At 43.9% G+C, this 7,875-nt stretch overlaps 1 long non-coding RNA gene across 1 annotated transcript; it reads left to right on the plus strand.

Annotated features, from left to right (window-relative positions):
* The first annotated feature begins 6,691 nt into the window (after positions 1 to 6,691).
* LOC131998115 (uncharacterized) lies at positions 6,692 to 7,263 on the plus strand. Its single transcript, XR_009398575.1, has 2 exons — positions 6,692 to 6,866; positions 6,926 to 7,263. It is a non-coding gene; the product is annotated as an uncharacterized LOC131998115 (long non-coding RNA).
* Positions 7,264 to 7,875: the final 612 nt, after the last annotated feature.

Raw genomic sequence — 7,875 nt, forward strand, 5'->3', positions numbered from 1 at the left:
TTTGACAGATCACGTGGGATTTCAGACATGGTGTCAAAGAGAAAGATGCTCAGTATGCTTTGACATTTCATCATGAATAGACTTACTAACGAGCAACGCTTGCAAATCATTGAATTTTATTACCAAAATCAGTGTTCGGTTCGAAATGTGTTCATTCACCGTAACGTTGCGTCCAACAGCATCTTTGAACCACACCAAACAGTGCATTTTTCGGGATGCATGGGCAGTTCTTGAACGGCTTCTGGTTGCTCTTCGCTCCAAATGCGGCAATTTTGCTTATTTACGTAGCCATTCAACCAGAAATGAGCCTCATCGCTGAACAAAATTTGTTAAAATTTGAACACATTTCGAACCGAACACTGATTTTGGTAATAAAATTCAATGATTTGCAAGCGTTGCTCGTTAGTAAGTCTATTCATGATGAAATGTCAAAGCATACTGAGCATCTTTCTCTTTGACACCATGTCTGAAATCCCACGTGATCTGTCAAATACTAATGCATGAAAATCCTAACCTCAAAAAAATCACCCTTTATGAGCACATCACAGGCTTGAACTTTAAATTTGTTTGGTTGTTTTCACATACTTACTTTACTTTAATTGGCTATTACAGAACATTTGTTCCACTAGCCGAACATAGAATAGCGATCCAAGCGCCTCGATCTCCTGCGCTCATTCTAAAATCTCTGACACCAAGTTTCGAGGTGTCTCCCACAACTTGATCTTTCCATCGGGCTTTTGGTCTTCCCGGTTTGCGTGTACCACCGTGTTCGCCTTCAAAAGACTTCTTTGCTGGAGCTTCTCCATCCATTTGACAACATTACCTAGCCAACGCAGCCGTTGTATTTTGAGGCGTATAACTATGCTATCGTCGTCATACAGCTCGTGGTTCATACTGGTACCCATGCCTCAGAACCATATAACAACACGGGTAGTATCAGTGTCTTGTATAGTGTAATCTTCGTCTGTCGATGTCGATGTCGTGGCCATAGGCGAGTAGCATGTGTTCTCTTGTAATTAGTGTGTCATATCTTTTTACATCTGTTTCTTGAATAATCTTCTCTAGCAGGTTATTAAAATGATCACACGCTAGGCTGTCTCCTTGCCTGAAATCTCGTTTGGTATTGAATGATGATGATGAATGATCAGCGAGTGTCATCTTGCAGTCCTATTGATTTCGTAGGGATACCAAACTCAGACATGGCTTGAAATACCTTTGAACTTAAAAGGGTTTCGAAGCGGGGTCTTTTCCAGGATTTGGCGCAGTGTTGATTTATCAGGTCTAAAGCCGCATTTATAGGGCCCAATTATCTCATTGACTTAAGGTTTTAATCTTTCACACAGTACGCTCGAAAGTATCTTGTATGCGATGGGTAGGAGACTTATTCCTCTGTAGTTGACACATTCCGCCTTGTCGCCTTTCTTGTGTACGGGATGTAGTATGCTGAGGTTCCAATCATCGGGTATGCGTTCTTCTAGCCAGATTGCGCAGATAAACATACGCCTCCACGGGTTACCCGTCGTAGGGGCAGCTGACTTGTTCTTTAGTCGGGTCACTGCTACTTGGACCTCATTCTGACTACGAGGTAAACATTCTATACCAACATCATTGATTGGTTCTGCGGTATCCTCTCGCCGCCAAAGTCGGACACTAGAAGTTGTATAAAATGTTCTTTCAATATCCTCAGCATGCTATCTGTGTCAGTTACCAGATTCCCTTCTTTGCCTCTGCAAGAGAATGTGCATGCACCAAAGCCATCGGTTTGATGTTTAATTCTTTGGTAGAATTTCCGGACTTCATTTTGAATCCTGAACATCTCAATTCGCTCACACACACCTCTTTCCATTTCCTTTTTCTTTCTGCGGAATAGACGATTCTCCTCTCTTCTTTTCTCCCGATACCTCCCCTTCAGTAGCATCTCGACACTCTTGATCGTACCATGGGTTTCTTGGAGGAGGCTTCCGGTACCCAAGTACGGATTTCGCGGCATTTTCGATGGAGTGGGCAATGATTTGCCACTGCGCCATTATATCATCGGAACGAGGAGTGCTTTTATCAAGCAGTTGGGTCAGTCGAGTGGAGTATGCCGCTGCCATCTGTGGTGTTTGCAGCTTTTCAATGTACAGCTTTCGTGCAGTGTCAGATCGTACTTTCCTCGCCATGTTCAAACGGATGCGAACCTTTGCTGCAACAAGGTAATGATCCGAATCTATATTCGCTCCACGGATCGATCGTACATCTAACACGTTGGATGAAAGCCTTCCATCCATCACAACGTGATCATTTTGGTTCCTCGTGTTTTGATCGGGTGACAGCCAGGTGGCTTTGTGAATATTTTTACGTTGAAATCTGGAGCTACTTACTACCATGTTTTTTGCCGCGGCGTAATCTACTAGCCTCAGCCCATTAATGGACGTTATCACGTGGGGGCTACACTTTCCGACTGATGGACCAAAACTGTCTTTCTTCCCTATCTTCGCATTAAAATCTCCCAGAACGATTTTAATATCATGGGAGGGCTGCGGTCATATTCTCTCTCTTGGCACTCGTAGAAAATATCCTTGGTCTGTTCGTCCTTGTCTTTCGTCGGGGCATGGGCACAAATAAGGCTGATGTTGAAGAATTTGGCTTTTATGCGGATTGTGGCTAGCCTCTCCGACAGTGTCCGACTAACCACAAATCCACACCCAAATTCATGCCTCGTGTTATGACGTTGGGGAGGTCCGTTTTTACTATTCCTTTTTTTTCTCATAGTTTTCCGGGGTCGGGTTACTGGCCCAGCGCCCCAACCGCATGGGTATTGTGGGATTGCACACGTATCCCTCGTTGTGGCGAGCCACTTGCTCCAAGATCCAACGCTCGTCTCCATCCGTCCCTAACCTGGGATCAGACACTGATGTTGTCCATTGGTTATTTGAAGGCGCCAATAACTCGCCGTCATCTCGAGTATCATTGACTCTCCTCTCGAAAATCGCTGACTGCCAGCATACGTTTCAGCCTGTGTGGTGCTCATAGTTGTCCCGTGTCGGCCGGGGTTTTCGCATTATCCACGTCTTATAATTCAGTATATGAGATCGCAATGAGATTTAACTCAGTTTAATACAGTCTTATAAATTTTTTGTAATATTTTGCAAAATTGCATCCATGTCTCATGGTCTTCCCCGCATGTCCTACACATGCTATCCCTTGATAAAAGTGAGCTCGTAGTCCTATGTGTCCCGTTATGATACCAATAGCTATACTGACCTCCTTCTTGCTTCCTTTCAGTAATAGCTCCGTCTTTTCACGATCTGGACCCCCCATAGGATTTTCGCCGTCCTACCGACCGTTTCGCTGTTCCACAATGTTACATGCGCATTTGTCGACCACCGTGTTCGCCTTCACCGTGTTCGCCTTCGACCGTGTTCGCCTTCAAAAGACTTCTTTGCTGGAGCTTCTCCATCCATTTGACAACATTACCTAGCCAACGCAGCCGTTGTATTTTGAGGCGTATAACTATGCTATCGTCGTCATACAGCTCGTGGTTCATACTGGTACCCATGCCTCAGAACCATATAACAACACGGGTAGTATCAGTGTCTTGTATAGTGTAATCTTCGTCTGTCGATGTCGATGTCGTGGCCATAGGCGAGTAGCATGTGTTCTCTTGTAATTAGTGTGTCATATCTTTTTACATCTGTTTCTTGAATAATCTTCTCTAGCAGGTTATTAAAATGATCACACGCTAGGCTGTCTCCTTGCCTGAAATCTCGTTTGGTATTGAATGATGATGATGAATGATCAGCGAGTGTCATCTTGCAGTCCTATTGATTTCGTAGGGATACCAAACTCAGACATGGCTTGAAATACCTTTGAACTTAAAAGGGTTTCGAAGCGGGGTCTTTTCCAGGATTTGGCGCAGTGTTGATTTATCAGGTCTAAAGCCGCATTTATAGGGCCCAATTATCTCATTGACTTAAGGTTTTAATCTTTCACACAGTACGCTCGAAAGTATCTTGTATGCGATGGGTAGGAGACTTATTCCTCTGTAGTTGACACATTCCGCCTTGTCGCCTTTCTTGTGTACGGGATGTAGTATGCTGAGGTTCCAATCATCGGGTATGCGTTCTTCTAGCCAGATTGCGCAGATAAACATACGCCTCCACGGGTTACCCGTCGTAGGGGCAGCTGACTTGTTCTTTAGTCGGGTCACTGCTACTTGGACCTCATTCTGACTACGAGGTAAACATTCTATACCAACATCATTGATTGGTTCTGCGGTATCCTCTCGCCGCCAAAGTCGGACACTAGAAGTTGTATAAAATGTTCTTTCAATATCCTCAGCATGCTATCTGTGTCAGTTACCAGATTCCCTTCTTTGCCTCTGCAAGAGAATGTGCATGCACCAAAGCCATCGGTTTGATGTTTAATTCTTTGGTAGAATTTCCGGACTTCATTTTGAATCCTGAACATCTCAATTCGCTCACACACACCTCTTTCCATTTCCTTTTTCTTTCTGCGGAATAGACGATTCTCCTCTCTTCTTTTCTCCCGATACCTCCCCTTCAGTAGCATCTCGACACTCTTGATCGTACCATGGGTTTCTTGGAGGAGGCTTCCGGTACCCAAGTACGGATTTCGCGGCATTTTCGATGGAGTGGGCAATGATTTGCCACTGCGCCATTATATCATCGGAACGAGGAGTGCTTTTATCAAGCAGTTGGGTCAGTCGAGTGGAGTATGCCGCTGCCATCTGTGGTGTTTGCAGCTTTTCAATGTACAGCTTTCGTGCAGTGTCAGATCGTACTTTCCTCGCCATGTTCAAACGGATGCGAACCTTTGCTGCAACAAGGTAATGATCCGAATCTATATTCGCTCCACGGATCGATCGTACATCTAACACGTTGGATGAAAGCCTTCCATCCATCACAACGTGATCATTTTGGTTCCTCGTGTTTTGATCGGGTGACAGCCAGGTGGCTTTGTGAATATTTTTACGTTGAAATCTGGAGCTACTTACTACCATGTTTTTTGCCGCGGCGTAATCTACTAGCCTCAGCCCATTAATGGACGTTATCACGTGGGGGCTACACTTTCCGACTGATGGACCAAAACTGTCTTTCTTCCCTATCTTCGCATTAAAATCTCCCAGAACGATTTTAATATCATGGGAGGGCTGCGGTCATATTCTCTCTCTTGGCACTCGTAGAAAATATCCTTGGTCTGTTCGTCCTTGTCTTTCGTCGGGGCATGGGCACAAATAAGGCTGATGTTGAAGAATTTGGCTTTTATGCGTATTGTGGCTAGCCTCTCCGACAGTGTCCGACTAACCACAAATCCACACCCAAATTCATGCCTCGTGTTATGACGTTGGGGAGGTCCGTTTTTACTATTCCTTTTTTTTCTCATAGTTTTCCGGGGTCGGGTTACTGGCCCAGCGCCCCAACCGCATGGGTATTGTGGGATTGCACACGTATCCCTCGTTGTGGCGAGCCACTTGCTCCAAGATCCAACGCTCGTCTCCATCCGTCCCTAACCTGGGATCAGACACTGATGTTGTCCATTGGTTATTTGAAGGCGCCAATAACTCGCCGTCATCTCGAGTATCATTGACTCTCCTCTCGAAAATCGCTGACTGCCAGCATACGTTTCAGCCTGTGTGGTGCTCATAGTTGTCCCGTGTCGGCCGGGGTTTTCGCATTATCCACGTCTTATAATTCAGTATATGAGATCGCAATGAGATTTAACTCAGTTTAATACAGTCTTATAAATTTTTTGTAATATTTTGCAAAATTGCATCCATGTCTCATGGTCTTCCCCGCATGTCCTACACATGCTATCCCTTGATAAAAGTGAGCTCGTAGTCCTATGTGTCCCGTTATGATACCAATAGCTATACTGACCTCCTTCTTGCTTCCTTTCAGTAATAGCTCCGTCTTTTCACGATCTGGACCCCCCATAGGATTTTCGCCGTCCTACCGACCGTTTCGCTGTTCCACAATGTTACATGCGCATTTGTCGACCACTCCCTTAACTCGGACTTCGTCGACCCGAAAGGCTTCGGGTTAACCAAGTTTATTAACGGCAGTCCTCTGGCCTTCACCGCCAAATTGTCTGCCCTTTCATTTCCCTTTACTCCGTCATGGCCCGGCACCCAAACGATGCGGATTTTTCCATCCTCAGAGAAGGCGTTAATCTCCTTCTTTCACTGCAAGACTGCTCATGACCTTACCGTCCTGGTTGTTATTTGCCGTATGGCAATTTTACTGTCGGTAGAGATGTTCACACTCAACGTCCTTGCGTTAGCACCACACCACTTTACGCATTCCGTGATCGCCCGGATCTTCTCCTGCAGGACCGTATTATGGTCAGGCGGTTTAAAACAGATCTCAGTCCCTGGGTGCTCAATGTAAACCCCCAGGCCCACTCTGTCCTCTAGCTTCGATCCAACCGTGTAACATGATCTTCCGGATGGCAATACGGATAATAATATTAGTCAGTAGACTTTTATCTATGAGAACAAGTTTTATATTACACTTACGGTTGTCGCTAGGTCATTTTACATCAATATTTGTTTATTTCTTAATTAATCTACTCTGTAAATTAAAAATTATTGGGCAAAGAAAGAAAAAAGTTTACAACTGCAATAACGTGGAAATGTCTTCGTATTTCTGATTTCTAGTTCTAGCACTTTTTCTTATTTTATCTCCAATAAATAAGGAAAACTTTAGGACTTATAAAGACATGAAGCAAATTATAGCCATATACGGTAATAGTTGAATGCAATTTTTACCGGACATCTTTTCCTTCGAAATCGAATTTTCGATCGATTTTAATAAAGTTCGGAGGAGATCATGGTGGATTAATGAAGGTGGTCTCACTCAACGGTATTAAAATGTCAGTTCTGTGTTTACATTCTCAACAAACTACGTAATTTTTTTTGCAGGTTCTCTTTGTTTGAGTTTCTCTTTCTCTCATTTAACTGGCACACGTACGCAAACGAGGGCAAGTTTCTTTGGTTGTGTTGAGAACAATGCCAATGACATCTTGATGACGAGATGGCGGATTGAACTACTTGATTTGTGGTTGCTAAACAAATGAGACCACCTTTAATTGTTTCGCCATGGGAGGAGAAATAAGCGGCATCATTTAAGCAGAACGTAGATGGCTCGTCGTAAATATTGGTCAAAATTTATTTTTTTGAAATATATATCATTTATAGTTGCTTCATTTTTCAAATTGTTTACATAAAATTTTATGAAAATAAAAGTCATTTTAAACCAATTGACCGACACAAACAATAACCTGTACCAGTGCTAGCATAGAATAATTGGTAGTTGATATGGTTCAGTCCAGAAACTCTGTTCCGGGTCTTCCATGGCTCCTGAATTAAGGCAATATGAATCTTGCCCTTGCTGATTTCCTCCATTAGAGCGCGAGTAGACCTCAACCATTGGTCCTCCATTAGATGGGCTTCTTGGGAGTGGGTGATGGTCTCATCGTCTGTTTCCTGTTCTTTAGGCTACATTGAGTTTCCCGCCTTTCCACTGCCTGATGTTGTAATATTAGGATCTTTGTATATCCTAGTTTTCCGAATCTTGAGAAAGTCGGTAATGGTTCCATGATCCGGTCCCTTGTTGGTAAGACTGTATTACGTCTACTGTCCCTGCACTGCCGGGTGTTGCAATATTAGTATCTTTGCCTATGCTAGTCTTCCAAATATGAGTAAATGGGCTTCTTGGGAGTAGATCATGGTCTCGTCGTTGGCTCCCTGCGCATTAGGAGGCATTGAGTTCTCTGTCACTGCACTGCCTGATGCTTCAGTTAGGATCTTTATCGATCTAGTCTTCATAATCTCGAGAAAGTCGTTGATGGTTTCGTCGTCAGGTCCTTGTT

The sequence above is a fragment of the Stomoxys calcitrans genome, chromosome 5, assembly GCF_963082655.1.
Source record: "Stomoxys calcitrans chromosome 5, idStoCalc2.1, whole genome shotgun sequence".
Taxonomy (NCBI): Eukaryota; Metazoa; Arthropoda; class Insecta; order Diptera; family Muscidae; genus Stomoxys; species Stomoxys calcitrans.